The sequence below is a fragment of the Solanum pennellii genome, chromosome 10, assembly GCF_001406875.1.
Source record: "Solanum pennellii chromosome 10, SPENNV200".
Classification (NCBI taxonomy): domain Eukaryota; kingdom Viridiplantae; phylum Streptophyta; class Magnoliopsida; order Solanales; family Solanaceae; genus Solanum; species Solanum pennellii.
In genome coordinates this window covers 2,513,956-2,527,434 of record NC_028646.1, presented here as the reverse complement: position 1 = coordinate 2,527,434, position 13,479 = coordinate 2,513,956, and the positions used below count along the sequence as shown (strand labels likewise).

Here is a 13,479-nt window from a genome sequence, read left to right as displayed (position 1 = left end):
AATGGTGAATTTTCGTTGGTCGCTAATTGATCTAAAATTTTAAATTTATGAGTCTCTATACTATTATTATTTTAACATTATTTTATTTATTCGTTTTTTAATAAAAAATATTTTTTTCGATTTTTGTGTGTCATCCTTGAGCACAAGTACTCGTGCTTATTTTCTTAGTGTCATTCTAGCATTTTTGCAAATATTCATCTTGTATGGTTATAACGATAGACTTGTTTGATTTTTGAAGTTTGAAAGATGACATATAAAATGAAACGGAGAGAGTGAAAAAATTAAATTTGTGTTTCAGATAAGGAAATACGTATAACATGGAAAGCATACCCAAACTATGTATTTAATTTTTTTTCATTTTTAATTTGTATAATAATATTTAACGGATACAAATTGAACCTTACAAATTAAAAGTATAGTTATAAATTATCTCAAATTAAACATATTTTTAAAATATATTAGGAGAAAAATTAAAAATGTAATAGAATATTTGAGTTATGGAATGGAATAAAGTCTAATTATGATGTTGGCACTTTTGTGGTACCTCACAAGATATTATATCTTCATATTTTTGTCTTTTTTGTTATTTCTTGATATTCTTTGGAGACATTTTTTTTTTGTAATTTTCCTATTTAATAAAAAAAAGAAAAAAGAGAGATAAAAAAATGAATAAGAAAAAAAAGTTAACATTTCATATTGATTATCTTTCTCCTGCACTCAATGCTCCAGCCTTTCATTGCCCCCTTCATCGGTTGATCTAAAATTTAAAGTTTGTGAGTTTTTTTTCTAATATTATCGTGCTAATATTATTTTATTTATTCACTTTTAATTAAAAAATAGATAATTTTTTTATTTTTGTATTTCATCCTTAAGCAGAAGTACTTATGCTGATTTTCTTAGTGTCGTTCTTGCATTCTTTGCAAAGTACCATGGTTTATTGTTGTTGCTAATTGAGTTCCTACAATAACCTCAACATATTTCATCAAATTGATGATTAGTTTTACAAATTATAGAAAGTTGAAACAAAGCTAAGAAAACTCTTTATTTTAATAGTACAATAAAAGAATTTGAGACTTGATAACAAATACTTATCTTGCATGAACCAATTGTTTTTATGTTCAATGAAAAACTAATTCAACTTAGAAAAAAGTAGGAATTTCATAAATATTTTGCATGTAACTATACATGTTAGTATTTTGACTTGTTGTTGGTAATAATTCCAATGCATCAAATTCAATTTTGTAGTCCCATAAATGTAATTGGGAATCCACATCATTTCCATCATGAGAGGGTCCATAAATCAACTCCTTCATCTTATCGAACAAAGTCGTTGAACTTTTATTCATCTGCAAAAAATTGAGTGTCAACAATAATGACTCACAAGCTTTAGCTATTTTTTCGTATTCGAAAAAACAATTTCAAACTTTCAAATACCTTAGTTTCATGAGAAATTTGCAGTGTAGAGTTCCCATTGAGTGTAAAGTTGGTAGACACAACTTCAACATCTTCCTCATGGCATAATCGAATGATGTTATTAAAAGTGGCTATATTATTAAGGCTAGTTATTAAAACAACAACCATGTTTAGGCCCATTTCATGGAATTCAATCTGAGTTGGTGACTTTGTAATTGGGCCGGGCTCATTAGTTTGATTGAGTGATTGGGCCCTCTTTAGGCCCATTTTCAATTCTTCCAAGTGCTTCTTGTTCTTCTCTAAATTCATTTTCAATTTTTCTATGTAGTTCACTGCTGCATCTATTTGATGTGGCACTGCCATTGTTGTTTCCTGCAATTAGAAAAAGAATATGTTACGCGAAACGGATTCAGGAGTTTGAAGTTTATCTGTTCTGTATTTTAGTTCTTTCGTGATGTTGTATATAAAATTTGGACCAAAGCTATTGAATTCTACAGAATAACTTTTAATCTATACTCCGACTTTGCATGCATGCACAAATGATTTAAGCTAAAAGCAAGTGATCATTAATAATCCTATATAAGAGAAAAGGAGAATAATTGGATGCATGCAATGTAGGAGATTCAAGATTTAAATTTTATCAGTTTTACTGACTAAATTCATTGTAATATTATATATATCAAAATTTGAAAGCTATGAATTCAGAATTTAAATTCAATAATAAAAACTTTAAAGACTAATTACCTTAGAGGTAGGGAGCATGGAATGAAGTTGATTACATAGATTTTTCATATGATTCCTTCTATTTTTCTCCACATATTTCCTTTCTAATTTTGGAGCTAATTTAGACTTGAGGCAATTTTCCATTTTTTTTTTTGTGAGTACTATTTTTTTATTTTTTAAAAAACTTTTTTTCTCTAGTATTTGCCTATTTGGATGAACTAAAAATATTGTTAGCTCTCAATAGTTTATTATGAGAAGTGTTCCTTTTATAGATTCCACACACCAAGGCAGCAGCTGGTGCCCCCCTTGGAGTCAAAAAGAACATGCATCATGTTGAAAAAAAAATCAACTAAAAGAGAATTGATCCAATTCATGACATAAAATCATTAATGGGAATTTGCCAATAAATTAAAATTGAAAGGCAAAGTTTTACGAGTGTTGATTAGATCGACTATGTTGCATAAAGCGGAGCATTATATTGTCTAATCAGAAGATGAAAGTTACGGAAATGAGGATGTTGTAATGGATTTGTCGGCATACTAGGAGAGATAAAATTAAAAATGAGAATACCCAAGATAAGGTGAAAGTGACTTTGGTGGAGTACAATATATGGACAGTGACGCAGAGACGGTTCAGACATGTGAAGAGGAGATGCATGAATGTCCTAGTACAGAGGAATGAGGTTGGATATGGATGATTTCAAGAAAGGCATAGACAAGACATGATGACATAGTTGAGCTTATCGAGGATATGACCTTAGATTGAAGGACGTGAATAATACACAAATTAGGTTAGAAAATTAGTTGGTTGTATAGTCGTAATCTTTCAATTGGTTCATATTAGCAGTCATAGTAGCTCTAGTATATATTCTTATTTTTCAATTTTTGATACTGTTTGTTATTCCTTATATCTCGACTATCGTATTGTTTGTTGTAGTTTATGTTCTGTTACTATATATTTTTTATTTTGTAATAATTATATGTTGTTTTTCTACTTTCGTTATCTTTAATTTTTTGGACTTGAGCTGAGAGTTTTATTAGAAACAATCTCTTTAGCTACCTAGCTCTAAGGTAAAAGTACGGTATGCGTAACACAATGCCTCATTTTGTGGAGCTAGTATATCCGAAACAATTTCTCTAGCTACCTCTAAATTAGAAATAAGCTATGATATACATACACTTTACCCTCTACCCTCTCAAATCTTACTAAACTGATTATGTTACTGTTATTGTGATCGTTGTTATAGTAATAATAGTGCAGTGTAATTATCATATATCTCAAATCCAAAATTTAATCAAAATCCTTCTTAATTTTTAGGAATAAGTAATTTTGAAAAGGGTGTGTGTGTGCCAAAAGCAAAAAAAAACCCAAATAATTTATAAATATTAATGTGAATTCAAAATTTATGAATTTTTCTACAACAATATAAAATAAACATAATAATTGATCTTTAGTTGACTTAATTAATATCCATTTAATATAAAAAAAAAAATACAGAATCTTTGCACTTAGGAATTGACTTATGAAAGGTGAAACACATGTACATTCCTTGAGTCTTTAGTCCCTTTTTTGGTCTGTATTTTATTTTGGGAGAGGGAATAGTGAGGAAACAAAGAGCTAAATCAGCTGATATTGTTGAATTTATATCACACGCAAAAAATTATTTTGTAAAAACATTTTAACCTTACTATTAGATTCTTAGTGAAATATAGTAGTCCTATAATGACTCTTGTTTATATGATTATTTTTAGGTCAATCTTACTTATAAGACATATTATAACAGTAATAGATTGATGTTGCTTGAGCAAAATTTTATTAGGGAAAAGGGTCTGATATACCCCTCAACTTTGTCATTTGGAGTTAATATACCCCTCGTTATAAAAGTGGCTCATATATGCCCTTACCGTTATACAAACGGCTCACATATACCCCTGCCGTTACAAAATGGCTCACATATACCCTTCATTTAACGGAAGTTAAAAAATTAGTTATAGATTTATATTTATTACTTCTAATTTTTTTAAAAAAATTATTTAGGGGTATATATGATTCTTCAATCAAAGTTCAAGGTATATTTTAATTTTTCATACATAAATTATTTTTTGACTTCTTTTATTATAATTATTTGAATTTCTTATTCTTATTTTGTTTTTTTTCCCTTTCATTCCTTAGTTTAAAGAATAAAAAACTAAACTATTTTTTTTGTGTGTATTGTAATTTAATTTCGTATTCGAAGAAAAAATTTGGTCATCTACAATAAGTTTTACAAGAATATTAGTGAAACATAAATAAATTTGATTATCAAAATAATAATTATAAATTAGTCATTGAAATAAAAAATAGTCAAAAAAAATATGTTTGACGAGGATTATATTTACTTATATGGAATTATATTTTTTAGAAAAAAATAATAAAAATTTAGATTAAAATTATTATTTTTTTCATTTCCGTTAGAGGAAAAGGGTATATGTGAGCAATTTGTTTACAAGTAGGGGGTATATATGAGCCACTTTCATAACAAGGGGTATATTAGCTCTAAATGACAAAGTTAAGGGGTATATCAGACCCTTTTCCCATTTTATTATAATATACACACGAAAAAAGATATAAAATTGACACTAGAAGTTGTCCTGAATTTTTAAAAAGACATTTAAAGTTTGTGGATATTTTATTACCCCATAAAACTATTTTAAGTCAGTGTCACGTAGCATTTTCATTTTTGTGAGCCTTCACTTCTTTATTTTGATTCCATAATTCAAGATATTATCACCGCAAAATAAATTTATCGTGACTATTGAAATGCTTTAGGATTTTGATGGTCATAGAGAGAGAAGAGTTAAAATTTAAAGGGAGTTTAGGATTTAATGGAGTGTGTCATAATTAAGATGTGAATGAGTCAAAATTTTATCTAATTCTTACTAAATGGATTGAAAAAAAAAGTGTAATTATATTAATAATTGGGATGGGACACATTATTTACCTTTGAATTGAATCTACATAAATACTTTTGTTAAACCACTCAAATGTAAAACCACATTGCCAATTTCAATTAGTCAAGTCCTTGTATAAATTGACTTGACAACATTAATTAGAGACTATAGACTTATTACAAATTTAATTTGATTCGACGGAAACATGCATTTCCTCGGGGTCCGCGTGCTGATTCATGCGATATGTCATTTGTTTTTGTATGTGTAAATTAAAATAGATTGAATTAATAAAATTTCTTAGATTAAAAGGAATTGAGCTAAAATGAACTGAAAAATAAATTCATATAAAGTTCAGCTCGCTCAATTTTCACTAATTTTTCATTTAATTCTTATAATTTATCTAAGCGTAAAGTGCCTCATACATATATATAAAAAATTATGTGTCAACTTGAGCAACATGAGTTTATCAACTCATGATTTAAATAAGTTGAATTGAACATGTCAAAATGAAACGAATTAATAAATAAGTGAATTATTAACCTACTAATTAAGAAGAAGTGCAAGAATCATGTTTTCATAGGCTAGTTTTGTATCTTTGTTAATAACAAAAAGTTTGATAATCATCAACTTAGAAAAAGTATGAGTTTTATTAACATTTTGCATGTAACTATACATGTTTGGATTTTGACTTTTTGTTGGTTATAATTATTCCAATGCATCAAATCCAATTTAGTTTAAATAGATCAAATATTAAATGTTAGTTTAAACAAATATAGTTTGAGTTTCATTTGAAAAAATGTTGATAACTAGAGTAAACAATATTTTATGTAATTATTAGTAGTAAAAAAATTCAAATTCAAAATTTTAAATTTTATTTTGTAGAGTTTGTACGATATTGAGTGAGTAAATTATATTTGATTGAGGAAAAAAACACTAGTTTTTGACAAGGAATCATAAAATGAGAAATTCCATAGGAAAGTTATGCACAAGTGGTTGCAAATTAAATTTATTAATTTCTCTGTTTTAATTTATGTGACATTGTAACCGAATAATAAGAAAAGAAAAAAAAAAGTTCAAATTAGGGTTTGTTTTGGACAAGGAAATTCCTTATCCAATGTAAAACAGTCCCATTTTCGGCTATAATTAGAATTTCAAAATGTTTTAAATTGACTTTGTCAATATGAAAAAAGAAAAACTATATACAAAAAAATAGGACTGACTAAATATATTGTTCACCACGTATGAAAATGTTATAAAAAAGAGAAAACAATTAAATTTATGACTTTTTTTAAGAATATAGCGATATTAGCGTAGTCAGAAATTTAATTAAAAAGTATCATAATATTAAAAAAGTGAACACATGTGGAATGTTATGTTAACCTAACTAAATAATGTAAATTTTTTAATGAACGAGATTTTGTTTAACGTATATTAATATAAAATAATTTTATTATTGATCATATACTATTAAAAAAATGTGCCACATAAGCTTGAAAATATGATAAGAGTGTCTGAATATTTAAACACATTATTTAAAAAAATCATTGTGTTTATGTTGAAAATATTTAGTGATAAGTCCCATAAATAATTTAATAAAATTAGTGAGAAAAAAATAATAGGGTTTTTATATAAAAAATTAAGAAGCTTTTCTATATTTCAGTGAGAATCTATTTTACAGTATGATTTTCTAGTGAGCTTGTTCGACTCATGGTAAATCATTTGAACATGAAAAGAGTCTATTTTCTCCACGGGACGATCTAGGTCCATAGCTGAGGACCTAATGGACGTCCATTAAGACCTTAGTAATGGACCCAGCTCATCCCACAGAAAAAATGGGCGCATTTTAAAGTTCAAACGAGCTCCAAAACAGGTAAATGCAGATTTTGACGATTTTTATGTGCTATAAGTCAATGGTTTTTTGTGATCCAAAATTTTTGAAATAAAATGGCCAAATTTTTTTATGGACGTCCGTTAAAATCTTTTCTATGGACCCAGTTCGTCCCACGTGAAAAACATGCCTATTCTTAAGTTTAAACGAGCCCCAAATTAGACAAATGCAGATTTTACCAGTTTTCGTGTGCTATAATATACAAATTTTTGTGATCCAAAATTTTCAAAACTAAATCGATCATGGAAAATGGGTGAGATAATCATGTTTTATAATACAAATTTATCACTGATTCAGGATAGAAAAACAATTATTTTTAAAAGTGATAATATCCATATTAATTAATGTATAGTCTTAGCCCTTATAAACTCTTGAGAAATGATTTGGAGAATAAATAATTAATACCAAGGTTAAAATATAAAGAAAAAAATATATTTTTTTGTCTTGATACATGCTAAAACTAACAAATAAAAATACAAATATATTCTTAATATAGTAAACAAATAAAAGTGAACAAAAAAATTTATTTTTCGAATAAAAAATCGAAGAATTGAACCTGATAGAAAACACCGTGAATCTAATAAGACACTAAACTTTTAAAAAAAATTAAATTTTACACAATCTCAATTTTGCATGTTTGTATTTTGACTTGGAGTTGTTAATATCTCCAATGCATCAAATTCAATTATGTAGTCCCATAATTGCATTTGAGAATACTCCATATAATTGTTGCAACATGGCCCATAAATCAACTCTTTTATCTTATCACAAAAACTTGTAGATCTAAATTCCTTTCTTGAATCTATGTTAATCATATCCACCTAAAATAAATCAAATAATATTAGTAAAATGTTAGTTCTAGTTCAGAATAAAACAATAGTTAAGATAACTAAGGGTGTTGTTTCTCTGTTTCAACTGTTTTTTTTTATGTACAAAATAACTTCAACTTACGAATACTAAATCGTTTTTTCAAATATCAACTGATTCATGTCGAAAACTTTAACTTTTTTTCCATCATTACCTTAGTTTCATGAGAAATATGCAATGTAGAGTACTTTCCATTGAGTTGAAAGCTTGTAAACATAACTTCAACACCTTCCTCATGGCATAATCTAATGATGTTATTAAAAGTGGCTATATTATTAAGGCTAGTTATTAAAACAACGACCATGTTTGGGCCCATTTCATGGAATTCAATAGGAGGGGTTGACTTTATAGTTGGGCCGGGCTCATTAGTTGGATTGAATGATTGGGCCCTCTTTAGGCCCATTTTCAACTCTTCCAAGTGTTTCTTGTTCATCTCCAAATTTATTTTCAAGTTTTCTATGTAATTTACTGCTGCATCTATTTGATTTGACACTGACATTGTTTCCTGCAATAATCAAAATTGTATTAGAAGAACAAATACGGATTCAGAAGTTTGAAGTTTATAAGTTCTGAATTCTGTAGTTATTTCAAGTAGTTCGATCCAAATGTAAAACAAATATAGAATTCAAATCAAAGCTACTGAATTCTACGGAATACCTTTTACATTATGTACTCCACGGGACGATCCGTGCATCCAAAAAAATGTTTTTGCCAAGAGCAAATAATATGGGAAAATGAGAATAATTCAATGCATGCAATAGCATAACAATGCAGATTAGACGGATTTACGATTTAAATTTAATGGATTCAACTATTTAAAAAAAAACATTGATCAATTACTACTAATCAATTCGTTGTAATATCAATTATAGGTTCGATCTAATTGTAATATCAATTAGGTTATAACTTTCCATTTTTTTCTCTAAAGTATTACTACTATTTTTTTGAAACTTTTTGCCTAAAAATGTACTTTATATACCACCAAGGCAGCTGGTTGGTTTCCCTTTGGGACATCATGCATGTGAGAAAAAAAAATTAGTTAGATATAGTAGTAATTAAAAAGTCATGTACACGCAATAACAAAAATAATTTTTAACGATAATAAATAGATATATTAATAAAAAATAGTAAAGTTTTTACTAACATTAGTTTAGTGTCATTAGATCGAATATCACTAAAGGCTTTAGGGACATATACAAAGAGTGATAATTGCCGCTAAAATAACATATTTAGTGGCAATTGAGCTATTATCGCTAAAATAACATATTTAGCGACAATTAAGCTATTGCCGCTAAAACTACATATAATAATGATAAGCATTAGGATACGGGGTAGGATGTATGCATAGAGCTTACCCAAACCTTTGTAGAGTAGAGACTATATATTTCTGATAGATCCTCAACTGGAAAAAAAATTAAATAGGACTCTCCTGAAGTAGTATAAGGAAAAATCGATATGAGCAATATTTCTTTAAAAAAAGTCGACAACTCAAAGTAATTTGATTTCTTATTCATTTATGTTTCCTATTATTGTAACAAAGAAAAGTAATGAAAGAAAATAACGATAACAAAATAATTCAAAAAATAAAGCAACAAATAATATGAAGATAGGAATATATAAGATCTTATGTGAAATACTAACAAATAATTAAATTCACTATTTGTGACTTTGACTTGTAAAAGTTGAAATTGTTCCATTAAAGAGCTGAAATTGTTGAAATATATTTATATCACGTGAATAAAATTATTGAATAGTTTAGGAATTTAATTAGCTAATAATGGGAGATAATCAGACAAAAGATTATCGTTAGATCGGTTGTTATATTTTGTAAAAATTTAAACTAATGATTTTTTCAATTTTTCTTTAATTACCCTCTTGTTACTAAAAAGGTGACAACGTAACATAAATGTTTTTATTTATTTTTATTTCAAATATTGTTTAGGCTTAAATATCTTGGGATGTGCTAATGTTAACAATTTAAATAAAGGGAAAAGGGTTTGATAATACCCCTTAACTTTGTCATTTGGAGATGATATACCCCTCGTTATAAAAGTGGCTCATATATGCTCTTACCGTTATACAAACGGCTTACATATACCCCTGCCGTTACAAAATGACTCACATATACACTTCATTTAACGGAAGTTAAAAAATTAATTTTAAATTCATATTTATTACTTCTATTTTTTTTTAAAAAATTATTTAGGGGTATATATGATTCTTCTATCAAAGTTCAAGGTATATTTTAATTTTTTTCATACATAAATTATTTTTTGACTTCTTTTGTTATAATTATTTGAGTTTCTTATTCTTATTTTGTTTTTGTCTTTCATTCCTTAGTTTTAAAAAAAAAAATTTAAATTATTTTTTCTGTGTGTATTGTAATTTAATTTCGTATTCGAAAAAAAAATTTGGTCATCTACAATAAGTTTTACAAGAATATTAGTGAAACATAAATAAATTTGATTATCAAAATAATAATTATAAATTAGTCATTGAAACAGAAAAAGTCAAAAAAAATGTTTGACGAGGATTAAATTTACTCATATGGGATTATATTTTTTAGAAAAAAATAATAAAAATTTAGATTAAAATTATTTTTTTCATTTCCGTTAGAGGAAAAGGGTATATGTGAGCCATTTGTTTACAAGTAAGGGTATATATAAGTCACTTTCATAACTAGGGGTATATCAGCTCTAAATGACAAAGTTGAGGGGTATATCAGACCGTTTTCCCTTAAATAAATAAAAAATTGTCTTTGAGAATTAATAAAAGAATTAATCAATTAGTTACAAAAGAATTCAATTCAATTACATACATTTTTGTCAAGTATTTTTAGATTAAAATGTGAAAAGAGGGGTATTTTTGAAACAAAAACAAAAAGTGAGTGACATTTTTAGACTAAAAAAATATAAAATAAAGATAAATTTGAGTCATTTTCAATAGATTAGATTTATTCTTTCTCCAATCTGATTTAAGATGAATAACCGAGTTTTTCCCCTACGATTGACACGAAAATTCCTCTCGATTATACCAAAAACATAATTTAATATAGTCCATGAAATAAAAGTTTAAATATATGATCTTTCTTATTTTTAAAATTGAACTTACTTAAATAACGTATTACAGTAAAAGAATGATGTCAGTTGTCTTTTTTTCCTTTTTATTTGTTCCATTTGCTTTCCAGGAGTCAAACAACCTGAACTTCGACCATTATTAAGAAATCACTAATTTTTTTGTTGAAATTTCCCCATGAAAAAAAGGTTCCAATAGCTATTCTATAGATACTTCGATTGAATCAGTGAGAAAAGAAAAAAAATCTTTAGTGGTTATTTCAATAGGAATATGTTTCTCAAAATGTATTTTTTCAGTGAGCTGGTTTGATTGGAATGGAGTGAAAAAATTACATTTTATAGCATAAATTTCTCATTGAGTCACGTTAGAGAAAACCTCTATTTTAATTCTATTGTGGACTAAAATTCTAAGATGCATTTCGTTTATTACATTTATACGAGAACAATTGCAATTTATAGTATTTTTCATACAGTTCTCGAACATCAAAATTTAAAATATTAGAATCATTTTTTTAATTTTATTTATTTTTAAAAATTAATTAAATTGACCCATAAATCAAAACATGACAAGTAAAAATGGATCGAACGAGGAAGAACTAAATCCCTTTGTTATAGCACTCAAATGTAAAAGCATCTAATTTCGACAACAACGACTATGACTTATGGAAATATGCATACATACACCTATAATGTTTGTTAAACATAACATGAGAATAAATAATTAAAGACCTAAAAGAGGATTAAAAGTCATAGCCAAAAGATAATTAGGTGAGGGTGTGGGGTTAAAAATAGTAATTCATTCGTTCGATATTGTTTGTCATGATTTCTATTTTTATAGTCAAATTGTAAAAATTTTGACTAACATTTTAAGATGTATGTTTTCATCATATTAATATACCAGTGTTTTAAAAGGCGAGGGTGTGAGGCGAGACGTTTTATACAGTATGGGGCGAGGCGTAAGCCTCGAGACACGGGGCGTAAGTCCCATGGATTTACGGGGCGTAGTCGCATGTATACTCAATTTTATAGTTTTATTACTAATAAAATAAGCATAAGTAAACTTTTCAATGAATTATGATTTTTATGTGAGATAAAAATTAATATTCAATAATGAAGAAAAAATGGTTAAAATTATTATTTGAGAAATATCAGTAATCAATAATAAAGATATGATTTAAAGCAAAAAAAATTAAAAAAATAAGTAAAAAACGCCCGGGCGTACGTTTTTACGCTTAGGACTTACGTTTTTATGTTCAGGGCTTACGCCTCAAATTTTAGGACTTACGCCTTATGGATCTACATTTTTAATTTACACCCCAGATCGTTTTTGGTATGCCTCGCCTCGAAACTCGCCCTGGGACTCGCCCCAAAAACGTTTTTGAAAACACTGTAATATACAAAAAATTGCAATTTATAGTACTTTTCATATAGTTTTAGAATATATATCTAATTTTTTTGTTTAAAATATCGAATTAATGTAATTTAATTTAACTTTGAAAATAGTCAAATTGACTTTCGAAAAGCACAACATGACAAATAATTTCGAACTAAGGAAGTATATGTGGTGGGGTTCATAGTCGAATCAGACAGCGTTACGTGGCAAGAAAAATAGGTCAAATATGACTCAACAACGTTGAATATTTAATAGTGCCTTCTAAAATGAGTTCGGAGTCTAAAGGGTATAAAATATTAACAAAAATTCCAAAATGGTATATAAAATTTTATATTAACCAAAACGGCAAAATCGCTGAAACAACAGCGATTTACTCCACCAGAAAAAGCAAAAACACTGCTACTGCAGCGATTTTGCAAAATGAGATTTTTTTTAAAAAAAAATTCAAATCGCTACCTTGGCAGCGATTTTCAAATTTTAAAAAATTTTTTTTTTTAGAAAATCGCTGGCAGCGATTTCCATTTAAAAAGAAAAATTAAAGAAAATCGCTGCCTAGGCAGCGAATTTCAATTTTTTTTTTTAAAAAAAATTTTTGGTTTAAAAATCGCTGCCTTTGGCAGCGAATTACATTTTTTTTAAAAAAAAAATTTAAAAAATTGAAAATCATTTTTAATTTTTTTTTTTAAAAAAATCACTGCCTTCTTTAATTTTTTTAAAATGAAAATCGCTGTTGTTCCAACGATTTTACCGTTTTAATTAATATAAATTTTATATACCATTTTAAAATTTTTATTAATATTTTATACCTTTAGGCTCCGGTCTCCTTCTAAAGTCAATCTTATGACTTGAGGGCCCCAAATAAAGAGAATTTTGGACAGTTGTTGAAAAAATCTTATCAATAGATATAAAATTACTAAATTTTGTCTCATGTAAGACAAAATTAACCTTTTCAAGGGTATGAATAAAGAAAAATATTCTTTTGCTCCAATCATACTCAGTTTAAGGGGTGTGTACACAATTTGAGTTGAGTTGCTTTTTCTCTTACAAAAAATACTCTCAAATAATTTTAAACTTTTTAAGTCAAAACAAATTAATTATGTTTGATTTTTTCATGTTGATTTGATTTAGTTTTTTAATATTAATTTATTGGGTAAATCGATTACCCATTAAAATTGTAGCAATTTACTATTT

The 13,479-nt window shown here is 27.1% G+C and overlaps 1 pseudogene; it reads right to left on the bottom strand.

Moving 5' to 3' along the window:
* Positions 1 to 1,139: 1,139 nt before the first annotated feature.
* LOC107032622 lies at positions 1,140 to 8,320 on the bottom strand (annotated as a pseudogene).
* Positions 8,321 to 13,479: the final 5,159 nt, after the last annotated feature.